Below are 17,838 nucleotides of genomic sequence, written 5' to 3'. Positions count from 1 at the left end.
TGAGTAGAAAAATAACTGGATGAAGAATTGAAAATAACATTTTAAAGGCCCAAACCAATGTAGGCTATTGACTTCAATAGTATCTGCAAGTCCTGTGCATGATGGGGGAGAAAATCCAGCCCACAGCTGAGCATGCAAAAAAATTAGGCACAGAAAATTAGAGATCACCTCTAAAAAGTGGGTTGCATGTATTTACAATACATTTATTTTTTTCAGGAAATTCTTCTGATAGCTGATGAAAAACACTAAGCAAAATTTAATTTGTGTATTGGGCTTTTTCAGTGGTTTAGCACTCAGTGCTTTACACAGCCATGTGGGTGACATCTCTTCCGTTTGTGGCTCCAACTTCTTGTATCCTAGGGAGGTGGTGGTGTTTGCAGAGGTAACTCATTCAGCCTGTAAGGTTCTGCTGGCCAGCAGCAATTCCTTTTTAAGCCTCAATTTAGGAAGGTACTTAAGCACTTGAGTTTTAATGGGACAATTCACATACTTAAAATTAGGCACTTGCTTAAATGCCTTGCTGATTTGGAGTCTTAAAGAACAACTTTGACAGCTTCCAAAGGGAATCCTCAAAAAGAAAAGGAGTACTTGTGGCACCTTAGAGACTAACCAATTTATTTGAGCATAAGCTTTCGTGAGCTACAGCTCACTTCATCGGATGCAGTGAGCTGTAGCTCACGAAAGCTTATGCTCAAATAAATTGGTTAGTCTCTAAGGTGCCACAAGTACTCCTTTTCTTTTTGCGAATACAGACTAACACGGCTGTTACTCTAAAAGGGAATCCTGTGGATCTGGGGAAATGCAGAACCTTACGGTTGTGGTTAGGGAAAAACAACGGAAAAACATGGAACCAAAACAAAGTCCCGTTGAGGCTTACTTTCAGAGGTATTGTTAAACTCAACAGAAAGTGCAAATACTCAGCACATCTGAAAATTAAAGCCTCTGGTGTATATCTTTGGATGAATTTCATCTTTGATTTAATTTTAAAGTGAATATAGTACAGGTAGATATTTTAAAAAATTATGATTTTAAAAAAAGGACTTGCAGCAATATTACATTCCAGTAATGAAATATAAAAATTTATGGTAAAGTTAGTATTGTCATTAAATTAATGTCTTTTCCTTAAAGAAAAGGAGTACTTGTGGCACCTTAGAGACTAACCAGTTTATTTGAGCATGAGCTTTCGTGAGCTACAGCTCACTTCATCGGATGCATAGCATATCGTGGAAACTGCAGAAGACATTATATACACACAGAAGTTTTGTTTCATGGTCTCTGTGTGTATATAATGTCTTCTGCAGTTTCCACGATATGCTATGCATCCGATGAAGTGAGCTGTAGCTCACGAAAGCTCATGCTCAAATAAACTGGTTAGTCTCTAAGGTGCCACAAGTACTCCTTTTCTTTTTACGAATACAGACTAACACGGCTGTTACTCTGAAACTTTTCCTTAAAGAGACACCCTCAATTTGAAATCTACTAAATTTCAAAATATGAGTTAAAAGGGGTATCTAGCACTACACCTCCACATATGTCTTCCTGCCAATTGTTGTGGTTTTAGAATCACTATTTATTTTATTTTTATTAAATTCCTCTCCCATGAAAGACCCACACAAACACAGTAAAACTGGCTAACAAATTGACCACACAATGTTGTACACAAAGTGCTGTCAACTGCGCTGTTAATGAGATGACTTTCTATCCTTGCTTCTGTAGGGTACGCAGACCCTGAATCAGTGTTGAAACTCACCCCTTACTGGAAGTTTGGATTTATTACTCATGCATAAAACAATAATCTAACATAAACTGCAGCCTCCTTGAGTATGGTCATTCCTACACTTCCCCTCCAAGGCCTTCTCTGTCCTACCTTCCCAGTTTTCTCCTCAGATATTCCTTCTTCCATATCTTGTGTGTAATGTTAAGAAGCTGTACCTGCTATAATGTGCTGTTCAAGGGACTTTAATAGTGAATGTTTTCCTAGACTATATACTCTAGTACAAACAGGAATGAATTCAGCTAAGTTCCGTGGCCTGTGTAATGCAAAGGGTCAGACTAGATGATCACAGTGGTCCCTTCTGGCCTTGGAATCTCTGAATCTGTGACACCATCAAGTTTAAAAAATAATGCTTTGTCACAGTTAGTGTAAAGATGCTTCCTCTGTAATATGGTAACAAACTGTTAAACAGAGAGTTCTGATGATTATATTACTGTGTAATGTTTCTGTAAACAAAAGCTCACTATTGTAATGATTACTGTTTTGTTTCTGATATTTATCGGGCAAGGATTTGTAAACCATTAAAACTTCCGAAACAAATAAATAGTTTAAAAACACCCCACAGACTTTGCTCTGAAATGTTTTACCTGATATTGTTACAAGTAACCCCTGAGGTTAGTAAAACTAAAAGAAATTTAAAACATACCATTTCATTCTCATTCTTTCAGTTTGCTTACTCTGTGGATAAACAGGTTGGCAGGACTCTCTTCTTGATCAGCCCTATTAGCAGAGGCTGGAACCTAGGAAAAAGGTTTTTGAAGTTGGTCTAAATCACCATTGTGTATCGTCCACATGAAAAACTGCAATAGAATGTGAATGAACAAACCTGTACTTGATGAGATGTATAATAAATTTGGAGTGATGAGATGATTCATCTCACTTGCTTAACAATGAGAAGACATTTATTTACTTTATTCTCAACACACAGTTTTGATTTCACTAGAGGGGAAAGATAATCTATATCATTTTAAAATGTTGAAAATAATGGAACTTTTCATACAGAGAGAGAGGCTGGCTTGAAAAGAAATATTTTTCAATTACCTTAAACAATTTTTAAATACACCTTTTATATATAATTAATATGTATATGATTTGCTGTCAGGATTTCAACAGTTACTTGTTGGATGTTGGTGGGCGAGGTGCCTCAGGTTGAGCTACCTTCTGCTGGTTGAGTTATTTTGACATCATTTCTCCACCTTGTCCGTCATCCTTTTACAATTGGCTTGTGAGAAAAGGGCTGTAGGAGAAGGGGGTTGGGAGCTTGGTGGAAGAAGTGGTGAGAGGAAAGAAAATTAAGTATGTCAAGTGTGGCAGAACTATCAAAGTCTAACATATACATAAATAGATTGGCTTGGTAAGGGGACAAACAGTGTGCTTGGATGTTGTTTGGAAAAAAGTCAAGTAAGTACCAGGAATGTGGCTTTATAAATGCTTCAGTTTTCTATTTTTTTTTCCTTGCACACAAAAAAATGTAGAATGTGGCACCAAGTAGCTTTGGTTTCAGAATCTCTCATCACTGTGATTACTTTTAATGGCTGAATAAGTAGTTGCTTTTGAGACTGTTGTTAAATTTTATCTTGTTTCAGGCTAGTTGTTTACCTATTGCATTTTTATTATATTTCAGAACAGTCAAGCATCACATATCGCAACTGACATCTGCATTAAAGACTGTGCAAAATTCTCCTCCCTCTTTAAGCCTTGAAACAAACCAAAATGGAAAACTGATTAAAGGAGGTGAGCCCTTTTTTCTTAGTCTGATTTTTTTTTCCAGTCTGCCTCTGCATTTGTTCTTTCGGACGTTTCTCTATAGCGCTGAACATTTTGGGTAAGCAGCCTTAAAAATATATTGACCCCAAATTGGTTGCCTCCTTAATGAAAATGTATATAAGTCTGGTGACTTGGTATCTTTCATTTGGAAAAGTATCTGTACTTGGTGCTTGTATCTGTAGACATCAACGCTTGCAGGTTTTAAATAGCATTAACATGGTTAGTCTTCTGTGAACATTATTCCATCTCAGTAAACTATTTTCATGGGACTTGCATGAACAGAAAAATGTAATATATAAATGTAACTGTTGGGTAAAGCCCCAAAGGGCTGCACGTACTGTAACTGTAGAGCCAGATTAGAGAGCATGAGAGAGAGGATTGGTTTGGCCTGAAGGAGTGGGGCAGGGAGGGGGAGAGGGAGATCAGAACAGAAAAGGAGCACAGAAAAAGCATGGGGGAAGGGCTGCAGCATCTTGGAAGGAACATTGGAATGGCCTAGAGGAGTTTTGAGAGTGAAAGAACTGCTCTCTCCACAGCTTCCTTACAGTGAAAGCTGCAGAAAAACAGGACCTTATGGATCTCATACACACATATTGAAGATAAATAAGCCTCTAGCAACTCTACCCTATTGAGGGCAATTGGTATGATGGTGAAATGTGGCCCAGTTTGATTTACATCAACATATTTTTTCTCTTACTTGTAAAACTTTTATCCCAACCTTAAAAACACAGGCATTTGCACTCCTGCAAAAAAAAATTAGTATGTAATTTAGCGGAAATGAAAGAATGACTTTAGAAAGCATACTACTCATTATGCAAACCTAGATACATCCTATCTAGACATAAAAAAAAGAGAGAGAAATTGTATTTCCCAATGTTAATTTAATGGAGCCAATAGAAAATTAAATGGTATAGAATCTGGCCTTTAGCATTAGCACACAACTGGCCTGACAAGCCACATAATAGGAGAAGGAAACTTTGTGGGGGTTTTAAAGAAAGGTTTCCTTTCAGAACATTAGTTATGCTGTTATAAAACTGTAGTTATTTTGTAAAATAACTCTCAGCACTTGCTTTTAGTGCACTTCTGAAAAATCAAGGACATTTAATTTTGTAGCATATTGTAGCTGTGACCAATAGAACATCAAAATTAGATCTATACCATGCTTATATTGCACCTGTTAGATTTCCCTGAGTTAGCTGAGCTTGATTTATCAAACCCAGTGTTTTGTAGTCTCTGGAACATTTTTATACCAGAGATTTTCTTCCCCTATTTGGTTATTAGGTTTAATATACTCTCTGTTGATTGCAAAAGTAACTGCTTATCAATAGGTATGTTAATGTGTATTTTTAAGAGTTACCGGTAATTTGTTCCTTTTAAATAAAGATAGTGTCTGCAATGGCAAATACATTGCATTTTAGTGTATTTGTTGGAAATAAAGTATCAGTGCTGTTGGCAATATTTCTGAAACTGCCAGACCGTGTCCTTGATTAATTGTCCTGTGTGCGTATATTAAAGGAAGTATTGACTGCTGGTTAGGACTTGGAACCAGGATGTCGCTGTCCTTTTCTTGGCTGTGCCATTGGCTTTTGTCAGTTCAACTCTCTATGCCTCTGTTTTACCACTGTAAAACTGCTATAATACTTACTTGAAGGGGTGATGAGAGTTAATGCTTGTAAACGGCTTTGACTCTCCCCAGTAAAAGGTACTATATAAAAGAGCAATACATTCAATAATACATTTATTGATTGCTTATATTTTTGGCATCAATAGTAGTACAAATTGAAATCTAAAAAGTCTCTTCCTGTGTGTGTGCACATTATAGTCAATGAAGCCTATGTTATAGATAGCATTGCCTCAGACGATTATAAGACCCATTTTCAGTTGCTTATAACTTTATCAGACTTCAACCATTTGTGCTGAAATTTTCCATTCCGGGTGCCTGCTTGAGGTGTGGGGTTTTTTTGTTTTTGTTTTGTTTTTATTTTGGTTTTTGTCGTTTTGTTTTGTTTTGTTTTGCAAAACTGCAGCCATTTCTCACAATGAGGCTAAAAAAAATGTATTTTGCCCAAGTTTTTAAAAAAATATTCTTACAACCGTTCTATTGAGAAGCTGTAGCACTCCATTTTTTGGAGCAATGACTTGAAATGTGGTATTTGTGGGGGCATGAGTTGGTGTTACAGATGTGCCTTTTGCTCTTCCTGTGAAAGTCCACCCATATTTCGCCAACTTGAGTCTCTTGAATCTCATTTCACACATGCTCAGTAGACACTTATTAGAATTTGGTGGCTAGATTCTGTCTGCACTGGGCATGCTCCAGTTCTCTCATAACTGTACTGAGCATGTGCACATGTGCATGCTTCAGCTCCAGGTATAGGTGCTGGAACTACGGGTGCTGAGGGTGCTGCTGCACCCCCTGGCTTGAAGTGGTTTCCATCATAATACAGGGTTTGCAGTTTGGTTCAGTGGCTCTCAAAACCCCCACTATACAAATTGTTCCAGCATCCCTGACCCCAGGCCTCAGGTGCTTCACAGGATTTTCCCTGCAGTTGCAGCCTGTGACAGCTAACAACTGTCATGGCACCAGGTATACTAATGGGTAGCAGGGAGACTGTCTCCTATGTTATCAGTTTTCCTGCTTCTGGCACTGACTAGGAAAAGGAGGAAGCCTGGCTGGAACACAGAGGGGTAAGGAGCCAGCCCTGGGGGACTGGTGAGGGAGAAGATTATGACAAGCGGTCAGGAATGGAGTCGGAGGGAGGGAAGGGTGGAATGTGACTAGGTTGAGTAGCTAAAGGGGAGGGAGTGGCGTGAAGGGATGGGAGACGACTAGGACGTAGAGCTGGGGGCAGAACTGTGATGAGAAAACAGGGGGGGGAGGGGAGGGTATGTGAGATGGAGCTGAGGGTAAGGACTGAGGTGAGGTGCTGGGGATGGTCACAATGGAGACTGGAATAAAGACAGGCTGGAAGACCCAGGGGCATCCTTTTCCACTGGGCATCTCAGTTCTATTATTGGTGATAATTGAGTGGAATAAGTTTCCTCTTTAATGATTGATTAAGAGGTTAGCCTTTGGAATTAGTAATATTGTTTGCTTTAGAAGCTCTATCATGGGCTAGGTGTAAAGGGACCTATATGTGCAGATGAGCATTTCCCTCTTTAATATCATAGCCCTCTGCCTACGCACTAGAAGCACAAGCAAGGCCTCTTGGAGTGTGGACAAGAGACTACTTCATTAGAAACTCATGGTATAGAATGCCACAGAGGAGGCCTGTCAATATGGCAGAATATTTGGGGAGCTGGGGATGGAGCTGAAAGAGAGGACAGGTGCCATAGGCACCGACTCCATAGGTGCTCCAGGGCTGGAGCACCCACTTAGAAGAAATCGTGGGTGCTGAGCACCCACTGGCAGCCCCCCTATCAGAACTTCCCCCCCAGTGCCTCCTGCCTGCTGGCCGGTCCTGCCAATCAGCGCCTACCCCTCCCTGCTGTTTTGTGGGGTTCAGGAGGCTCTGGGGGGGAGGAGCGAGGATGTGGCACACTCTGGGGAGGAGGTGGAATGTGGGTTGAAGAGGCAAGGCGGGAAGGGGCTGGGTGGGGATGGGACCTTCGGGGAAGGGGTGGGTGGGGCCTGGGGCAATTCCGGGGGTCGAGAGCCCCCAGGCACTTTGGAAAGTCGGCACCTGTGCAAGCAACAGACACATTCACAATAAAAATAGGTTTCAGAGTAGCAGCTGTGTTAGTCTGTATCCGCAAAAAGAAAAGGAGTACTTGTAGCACCTTAGAGACTCACAAATTTATTTGAGCATAAGCTTTTGTGAGTGACAGCTCACTTCATCGGACGCATTCAGTGGAAAATACAGTGGGGAGATTTATATACATAGAGAACATGAAACAATGGGTGTTACCATACACACTGTAACGAGAGTGATCAGGTAAGGTGAGCTATTACCAGCAGATACAAGATAACTTAGGCTTGAATAAAGACGGGGAGTGGATGAGTCATTTCACAAAGTAAAACTATTTCCGCATGTTTATGCCCCCCGCCCTACCCCCCACTGTTCCTCAGACATTCTTGTCAGCTGCTGGAAATGGCCCACCTTGATTATCACTGCAAAAGGTTCCCCCCCCCCCAGCTCTCCTGCTGATAATAGCTCACCTTAAGTGATCACTCTTGTTACAGTGTGTATGTAACACCTATTGTTTCGTGTTCTCTATGTATATAAATCTCCCCACTGTATTTTCCACTGAATGCATCCGATGAAGTGAGCTATAGCTCATGAAAGCTTATGCTCAAATAAATTTGTGAGTCGCTAAGATGCCACAAGTACTCCTTTTCTTTTTACAATAAAAATAGTGTATCAAATTGTTAGAGAAGGAATTGAAAGATAATGTAAGGAAGTAACACATAGAACTCTTACAGAGCATAATAATTCTCATTAAAATAGCATTAATGTAACCAAAACGTTATGGGGATGCCATTAATTAATTGCACAACACACAATGTGATCTTGGTCTCTGACTGGGGCTCTGAGGTGCTATGGTAATGAAAACAATAAGTAATAATCCAATGCACAGGGCTTAAATCAACTTGTGAAGTGACAGAGGGTCATGACTGAATTAATATGATCCCATCACGAATTAGTCATTTGTAAAAAGGCTCACATTTTTCAAAGGCTTATAAAAGCCTACTAGTGTATGGCTGCTTTCGATAGGAGTTCGTTTCCTGGGCCAAAACAAAATGGAGGGAGGTAACAAATATCTTGATGTGATGAATGTGGGAATTTTGGTAACATTTTTATGATTCATATATGCGCTTCAGTTTCCTTCTGTGCTTTGTACTGCTATGCACTGAGAGTAAAGGGAAGGGACCAGGTGTTTGACTCACATAGCCACCTGGTGGACACTAGAATAATTAAGTTACTAGAGCCTACACATGTGAATGGAGGATCTGGAAAAGACAATGGAAACTCCAATGGCTGGGACATTTACACCTAAGGACCAACAGCCAAGTGGAAAAGGATTCCCTCCACATACACCTCTGCAGGGGTTCAGAGCAAAGGCCCTGAGCTGGAGAACAAAGGGGGAAGGTGTCAGATGTCTGGGTTAAGAGCAGGGTACACAGTCACAGAAGGAACTCTCTTGAACTGGAAGACACAAGGGGAGCAAGGCATGGCAGAACCCAGGCTTCCACCACCAGAAACAATATCATAAGCCTGCTTCTCTCATGCCAACCTACTGACTTCACTATTCTGTGTCCCAGATGACTAATAAGTGGTTACCTTGTTTTTAAAAGGCTGTGTGGTGTCACTGCAGATACTTCCTCAGAGCATTACACCCTGGTAGTGTAGGAACAAGTCTCCTGCAGGAGTCTGGCTTGGCTAGACTTGCTGCAGGAAGTCGCGGAGAGAGACAAGGATTGTTGGCACCCAAAGACCCAGTTTCAGAGCTGTGGAGGCTGCGGGCCACCTGCCCTGTGGAGCTGTGTGGATCCTTGGGCTCAAGTTCACCAAAGGGATACTCTTAGAAGACTTGTGACAGGCCATGGCATAGACCAGACCCTGTGAATCTGTGACACTTGTGAAAAGCACTACAACTTGAGACGTCGTGTAGTGAAAAGCAAGGAGAGAGATCTTTTAACTCACTAATGAGGAAAGAAGTGATATGCTTCCTTTATGTTTGAAAAATGGGACTTAAACAATTAATTCACCCTATTTTTGCCACTTTTGCATAAGCAAATATAATTAGAGGGGAATATAAATAAATTTGAAACAGGAAAGGCCTCATGGCAGAAGAGAAGAAAGTGTTTATGAAGGTTTGTGGGAAATTGACTATTAGGTATGTGGAGGGAGCTGAGTCATTCTGACCCCCAATTTCTCTGTGTGAGGATGGGTATCACTGTAATTTCTCCCTCTCGCTGTTAGAGCCAATATTGGACATCTGATATAATTTGATCATGCTACAGTCTTAGTCTTTCTAATCAATTGGGCCCGTGGAAAAAGGGCAAAAGACCTAGAGGACAATTAATCACCAGTTGAAAGATGTGAGGTCTTTAGATGGCATAGAAAAGGAAACCTAGGTTATTTGACTAATGATGGCTAAGGTGGAGGTTGTAGCTTATGCTATAATGAGGGGCAAACTCATAAGTAGAGCCTCAGCTTTAATTCACAGAAGAAGTGTAGATGTCTAGATGAAATAAAGATAGTGGAACAACAATGGAAAGAAATATGTTTTAAAGAAATCTTGAAAAAGCTCAGAGCTCTCAGGGGCTAACTGAACATGATACTTTTTTAGAAAAAATAGTAGATTTTATTATGGCTTGAGCAACATTTCTATGAACAGAGAAACAAATCCCATGAGTTCCTAGCATACAAGCTTAGAATGCAGGGGAGGGAAAAGACAAATATTTTGACCATGAGAAGAAACAGGGAATTTGAAATAAAAGTAGCACTTGAATTGTTTCAAAAATTCTATTCTCAGTTCTACACATGTGAAAATACAGCCTCAAAAGAAAGATCAGGGAATAAATCTTTCAAGCAAAAATGCCCAGACACACAAACAATATAAAGGACGAGACCTAATAAGACTGAGGATATTCAAAAGGTGATTAAGGGTCTTTCTGAAGGCATGAATCCCTGTCACCAACTCTGTAGGATAAGAAGTGCTGCAGTCTTCTGGCTAGTCATAGTTGGAAGAGGAGACCACTTTTTACAGCTGTCACTCTGTGTCCAGAAGCAGTGAGGAGTCCTAGAAGATTCCTATGCAATGCACCAATTTGACACTCTTAAATGAAGATTCCTTTGATGGAGGGTGAGATGATAGTTGGAGAGCCTAAGTTAAAGTAACCCCCCTACCAAACTCATGCCTCTTGTTCAAAATCCTACTTAAGTTTCCTCAGGAAAATGACAGGACTACCTAAGTGAATATGGATATTTGTTCTTAAACGGATGGCTTGATCGTTAAATGTATGTATCTGTCTGTTTTCCCCTTACTTTATTTGAAAAGTATGTAAATAAATTCTAGGTAGATGTGTATGTATGTGAATGTTTTGTGTAAGTAGTGCCAAGAGACCCCCAACTTAGTTCTGTGAATCTACTGTGCTAGGCATTGTGCAAACACAGTCCATGACCTGAAGAGCTTTCAATTTAAATAGACAAGACTGAGTGTGAAGAAAGTGGGAGATATCTATATTATTTTTGTAATAAATATGTGTACCTCTGTCTTTTTGATTAACATCAGATGTGTTCTATACGGGTACAAAGAGTGTAAACAGTCCTGGGCAGTTGGTTCTCTGCAGGTAGGCAAATAAGCATTGGCAATTGAGTTAGTAGTAGTAATGGGCAATATAGTGAATCCATGGCTGGAAATCTACCTCCGACCCCTCCATTGAGATGCGTAAACCAAATCAGCTAGGTTCAAGGGTCCTAGGACAATGGAACTTTGAAATGAATTAAAAAGTCAGCTGGTGAACTCAGAGGGATAGATGCTGACTGATGGTCAGACAGACAGAGGCAGCTGCTGCGGGGGTAGACGCTGCCTTGCTCAGCTCCAATGTTGTAGCAGCGGGAGACAAGTGGGACTTATCTAAACATTACCTTACCTAGCAAGGGGTGCCCACAGAGAGACTGAGGAGTCAAAGGTACAGCTCACTCTGGCACCGTAACACTGGGAAAGGAAATGGACACAGAGGTAAAGTGAGACTACTCAGGTGAGTAATCTCACATGGATGGGAACACAGGTTATGCTGTATTCTGTTGGAATAAGATTATTAGTAGTAGTAGTAATGATGATGAAAGCATTAACTCCAGCGTATATTTGATTCAAGTAGACCTCTTTAATTCAGTCTTAACAAGTATCCAAACTGCTGTATAAATAATGAAAAGAGAAATCTGTGCCATTACTGAAGAGCAGATGTCAGGCCTAGTATAAACGGAAACGTACTTCAAAGGTGTTAGGTAATATAAAGTTATGTTGGCATGGAGGTGCTAATTTGGTCATTTGTGGATTTATTAAAAAAAAGGCCACCATACCTTTCTCTCTCCCATCTGTTTGTTCTCTTAATCTATATCTGCAAGGTTGTTCTATCTCTGGGATACCATTACATCAACTCAAATTATCTTTTAATTTCATTCCTATCTCCTTCAATTTGTTATTACTTTCTTCTACATATTGTGGCCAAGGTTTTCAAAAATGGATTCTGGTGGGGGCTTGTCTACACTTACTGGGGGATCGACGAGCGGCGATCGATGCATCGACTTTCGATTGAGTGAGTGTAGTGAAGACCCACTAAATTGACCGCAGATTGCTCTCACGTCGACTCCTGTACTCCACCAGATCAAGAAGAGTAGGGGGAGTCGACGGAAGACCATCTCCTGTCGACATCGCGTAGTGTGGACCCCGTGGTAAGTAGATCTAAGCTATGTTGATTTGAGTTACGCTATTCATGTAACTCAAATTACGTAGTTAAGATCGAATTTCCCCTGTAGTGTAGACAAGGCCTGAGTACCTCTATTTTGGATGTCCAAATGGAGACACTTTAAAGGAGCCTAATTGAAAAGGATGGGTGTTCATTATTTAATTAAAAACAAGGCCCTTAAGAGGGTATTCAGAATCACAAGTCACTTGGCCACTTGGTGTGTTTCTAAGATCCAAAGGAAAAAAAAGTCAAGGAAAAGGACTTGACTTAAAGTGGTGTGCAGCAAAATATATTTTGTCTTCTGTAATTATAAAACTTGCAGCAATCATGTTTTCTTCTCAGATCACATATTAAGCAAGAATTTGTCTGAGGCCTTTATTGAAGCTTCAGGGGAGTGGAAATTTCTTCTTAATATCTTCGTCCTTTATATGTTTTAAAGAGGGAGAAAACATGTAAATATTTTAAATTTAGCAGTTAGAATAATTTGCACCCAAAAGTTTTCAAAAGAATGAGCCAAGAAACTTTCAGGAACATTGATGTTAGATTTTAATAAATCTTGGGAAACTGTGGAAATTCCAGTGAACTGGAAGAAACTATAAAGTAACTGTGATAAAATTTTGGATGTGACACAAAGATTGTTAGTGGTAAATACTGATGAGGTTGGGTTGTTTAAACAGAACTATTTGGATGACTTCGTAAAGTGGATACTGTCAGAGTCATACAGCCAGTTACAGGATTATACGTTTAGGAATTTTTAAAAAATGAAGGCCATTTTACAAGATGGGGAAAATTCTTTCCTGTAAAAGTAACTCTCAAAATATTGTAGGGGTCAGGCTGAATCACCAGCTGAATATGATCTCCTAGACTGATGCTTTAGCTTGGTCCAATAGGTCCAGTGTGATCATTGGACATGTGAATATTACTTCTGTGTCCAGCATTGGTAATACCACTACTGGACTATTGTGTCCAGTTTTGGTGTCATTGCTTTAAAAAAGGATGTTTAAAAACAGGAGAGGGTTTAAAAAAGAGCTACAAGAATGATTGGGGATTGGAAAGTACATCTTGTATTGAGAGACTAAAGGAGCTAAATCTATTCATTTATTAAATTGCGAGTTAAGTGGCTTCATCACAGGTAACCTCACAGGGAAAAGACAACGAATATTGTAGAGTGTTTTGAATGTAGCAGACAAAGGCACAACAAGATCCAATGGCTAGAAGTAGTATCTACAAAATTCAAATGAGAAATAAGGTGTACATTTTTAAGTTATGGTAAATAACCATGGGAACCAATTTATTAGGGGATGTGATGGATTCTCTATCCCTTGAAGGCTTTCAATCAAGATTAGGGCTAGCATTTTCAGAGATTCCAAGGCCAGAAGGGACTACTGTGATCTTCTAGTTTGACCTTCTGTATAACACAGGCCACAGATCTTTCCCCAAATAATTCCTAGAGCAGATCTTTTAGAAAAACAGCCAGTCATGATTTTTAAAATTGTCAGTGATGGAGAATCCACTGCAACTCTTGTTAAATTGTTCCAGTGGTTAATTACCCTCACTGTTACAAAATTATTCCTTATTTCCAGTCTGAATATGTCTAGATTCAACTTCCAGCCATTGAATCGTGTTATACCTTTCTCTGCTAGATTGAAGAGGCCATTATTAAATATTTGTTTCCTCATGTGGATAACCATAGACTGTGATCCGGTCATCCCCAAACCTTCTTCGTTAAGCTAAATAGATATAAGGTATGTTTTCTAATCCTTTAATGATTCTTGTGGCTCTTCTTTGAACACTTTCCAGTTTATCAACATCATCTCGATGTATGGAGACCAGAACTGGACACAGTATTCCACATCAATGCCAAATAGAGAGGTAAAACAACCTCTCTATGCCTACTAGAGATTCACTTTTTCATGCATCCCAAGATTACATGCTGTGGCCAAGAATGCTAATCCCATTGGAAACTCATGTTCAGCTGGTACCAAATCTTTTCCAGAGTCACTGCTTCCCAGGATAGATTCCTCCATTGTTCAGGTATGGCCTACGTTCTTTGTTCCTAGATGTAAACATTTACATTTAAATGTATTAAAACACAAATTGTTTGCTTGTGCCCAGTTTATCAAGCGATGTAACTTGCTCTGCACTAGTGACTTGTCCTCTTTATTTACCACTCCCTCAATCTGTATACTTACCAGTGATGACTTTGTTCTCTTCCAAGTCATTGATAAAAATATTGAATAGCATAGGACCCAGAACCAATCCTTGGGGGACCATGCTAGAAACACACCTACTCTGTGATGTTAGTCATCCATGTTAATCTGGTTTGCGAAAGACACCACTCTATTTCAGTTGGAATTAAATTGAATTAGTGGCAATGTGGACATAATATATGTATGATCAGCCAAGACTAGCACAAATAGTTGTCGCACTACTAACATACTCTCCATCTGCTACTCCATTTTGTTTACTTTTCTGGATTCTGATGTCCTGGGGTCAGAATGGCTAGAAGTGCCCATTTTGTTACATAGTTCTGATAGTCCCACATAGGTCCTGTTTGCAAGCTATTTTCGATGTGTAGATCATTTCTCAGACATGCAACTGAGTAAAGGTGGCCAGAGAAAATGAAGTAGAGGTCATATACACTGAATTTCATGCATTCTTGAATCAGGTTTAGAATCAGGCAATGGTGAAGCTTCTGACTTTTGTAAGAGCTTTGGAACTCTGAATTTTCACAAATAGCCTGTCTATAAATGTAGAGGAATAATATGAAATGAATAATAAAACAGTCTATTGGCCTTATCCTGAGAGAATTCTTCAGCACAAACTCAGGAACCAGCTATACATTTACAATATGGAAACAGAACAGAAAATAGGATAATCTGCTATACACATTATATACTTTCAAATTCTGTGTCTTGCCATTCCTATATAATTCTAAAATGGTGTTTATATATATATATATATATACAGAAACGTGCTTTTGTGAGCGCAGTGTTTTAAATTCAAAATATAAATAAATTGTACATTTTATACGTCTGATTCCCTGTTTGATCTGTTGTGGATATTTTGGAACCTGATTATACAAGACATCTGTTTGACAACTAAGATCTAATTGTAGATTGTTGCGGTAATATCAGTGCTATAGAGGCTATTTGTGATCTTCAAGAACCATACATCATTATCAGAATAAAAATTATACTGATGAGATTGCTGCAGTTCTCATTGTGATTGTGTAGATGCTCTGCATGGACCATCAAGTCCAACAAGGAGTTGAAGCAATATATATTTGAGACAAATTGCTACTGACAACTACTGTATATTCTTTGGAAGGTTTATAAAAGTAGGAGCTATGAGCAAGCACTGAAAGGATGTTTAGGCTATATGATGCAACTATGACTCTGCAAAACAAATAATTTAGTTAAAGTGATTTTAAAAAGTTATGACTTGGGCTGTCAATTAATCGCAGTTAACTCACGTGATTAACTCAAAAAAATTAATCTCGATTAATCGCAGTTTTAATCGCACTGTTAAATAAAAGAATACCAATTGAAATGTATTAAATATTTTGGATGTTTTTCAACATTTTCATATATATTGTATTCTGTATTGTAACTGTAATCAAAGTGTATATTATTTTTATTATAAATATTTGCCCTGTAAAAATGATAAACAAAAGAAATAGTATTTTTAAATTCACCTCATACAAGTACTGTGGTGCAATCTCTTTGTCATGAAAGTGCAACTTACAAATGTAGATTTTTTTTGTTACATAACTGCACTCAAAAACAAAAGAATGTAAAACTTCAGAGCCTACAAGTCCATTCAGTCCTACTTCTTGTTTGTCTTAGTGATGGGTTGAACAAGTTTGTTTATATTTACAGGAGATAATGCTGCCCTCTTCTTATTTACAGTGTCACCAGAAAGTGAGAATAGGTATTTGCATGGCACTTTTGTAGCCGGCATTGCAAGGTATATACGTGCCAGATATGCTAAGCATTCGTATGCCCCTTCATGCTTCAGTCACCTTTCCAGAGGACATGGTTTCTGTGCTGATGATGCTTGTTAAAAAAAAATTGTGTTAATTAATTTTGTGAATGAACTCTTTGGGGGAGAATTGTATATCTCCTGCTCTGTTTTACCTGTATTGTGCCATATATTTCATGTTATAGCTGTCTCGGATGATGACCCAACAAATGTTGTTCATTTTAAGAACACTTTCACTGCAGATTTGACAAAATGCAAAGAAGGTACCAATGTGAGATATCTAAAGATAGCTACGGCATTCAACCCAAGATTTAAGAATCTGAAGAGCCTTCCAAAATCTGAGAGGGATGAGATATGGAGCATGCTTTCAGAAGTCTTAAAACAACAACACTCTGATGCAGAAAATACAGAATCCACACTACCAAAAAAGAAAATCCACTTTCTGCTGGTGGCATCTGACTAATGATAATGAACATGCATCGGTCTGCACTGCTTTGGAGTGTTATCGAGTGGAACTCGTCATCAGCATGGACGCATGTCCCCTGGAATGGTAGGTGAAGTATGAAGGGACATATGAATCTTTAGCGCATTTAACAGATAAATATCTTGTGACACCAGCTGTAACAATGCCATGAAAACACCTGTTCTCACTTTCAGATGACATTGTAAACAAGAAGCGGGCAGCATTATCTCCTGCAAGTTTAAACAAACTTGTGTGTCTGAGCAATTAGCTGAATGAGATGTAGGACTGAGTGGACTTGCAGACTCTAAAATTTTACATTGTTTTATTTTTGAATGTAGGTGTGTTTTTTTATGTACTTCTACATTTGTATGTTCAACTTTCATGATAAAGGGATTGCACTACAGTACTTATATTAGGTGAATTGAAAAATATTATTTCTTTTGTTTTTTTTTTACAGTGCAAATACTTGTAATAAAAACCAACCCCCTGCCTTGAGCCACCTTCTGCACCCAAACTCCCTCTCACAGCCTGTGCCCTGCGCCCCAGCCCTGAGCCCTATCCTGCACCCCAACTCCCTTCCTCTTAGTTCCCAGCATTCCAGGTAACAAAGTTTTTACTGTATATGCAACTGGTAAATTGTGCAGTATGAAATGAGGCAACCCATCCTTCCTGAAGGTACAAATTTGTACTGATTAGGTCAAAACATATTTTCTTTAATATGGTATGGAGTTTGCCCTCAAGCTGAATAATCCCAGGGCAGGACTGAAGACAATCTGCAAACATGACATCAGGAGGGAAATTACGCCACTGGGTTGGAGTGTTCCTTTAAATAACATCTGTAGAGCTACTCTGGGTTTAAGATCAAGAGCAATCAAGAGAGTGCACAGATTCCACACCTCCTGGAAGCTGTTTAAGATGTATCTTATTATGTGATATATAAGCTGGGTCCAATACCAGAACAGGCACCTTTTACCCCGGGGCTATTGAACTATCCTCGGGTCATTCGTTTTTGGAGGAAGGTTACGAGAAGCATCAGCTTAGTCCTGCAGCAGAATTTCTAATATAACTTTGAGTCAGTAATGTTTGGTGACACCAGTCAGTCAGATTTCATAAGGAATCATGAACAAAGCTAGTTTCTTAGCGCCACAATGACTCCAAGAAGTTCATGCTTTGGGAAAAGTATGACAGACCCAGATATATCTGCAGTGCAGTTTTAGAAATTGCCAAGTTTGGGAGAACACCATTTTTAAGGTTGGACAGGCTAATACACTGGGACTACTTGCATGATGAATTTGGGCCATACTGAGATCTGTGACTTGAATGGATGAGATAATAGAAAATCATTAATGATCAAGTATCCTGATACCCCGGGGACAGCCAGAATTTATTTATCTAGTGTTGACTATCTGCTGTTTCCTTGAATAAATTTGATAGTTT

The 17,838-nt window shown here is 39.2% G+C and overlaps 1 protein-coding gene across 2 annotated transcripts in view; it reads left to right on the top strand.

Moving 5' to 3' along the window:
* The window catches only part of DLGAP1 (DLG associated protein 1), a 605,986-nt gene that overhangs the window by 217,496 nt on the left and 370,652 nt on the right, over positions 1-17,838 (top strand). For both annotated transcript variants that reach the window (XM_007063887.4, XM_043538800.1), the window contains one exon: positions 3,399-3,508. The gene's annotated coding sequence lies outside the window, so the exon portion shown is untranslated. The remainder of the gene's footprint in view (positions 1-3,398; positions 3,509-17,838) is intronic.

Source organism: Chelonia mydas, chromosome 2 (genome assembly GCF_015237465.2).
Source record: "Chelonia mydas isolate rCheMyd1 chromosome 2, rCheMyd1.pri.v2, whole genome shotgun sequence".
Lineage (NCBI taxonomy): Eukaryota > Metazoa > Chordata > Testudines > Cheloniidae > Chelonia > Chelonia mydas.
Note: the sequence above shows the minus strand (reverse complement) of the source record. Positions and strands in the feature narration are given on the sequence as shown.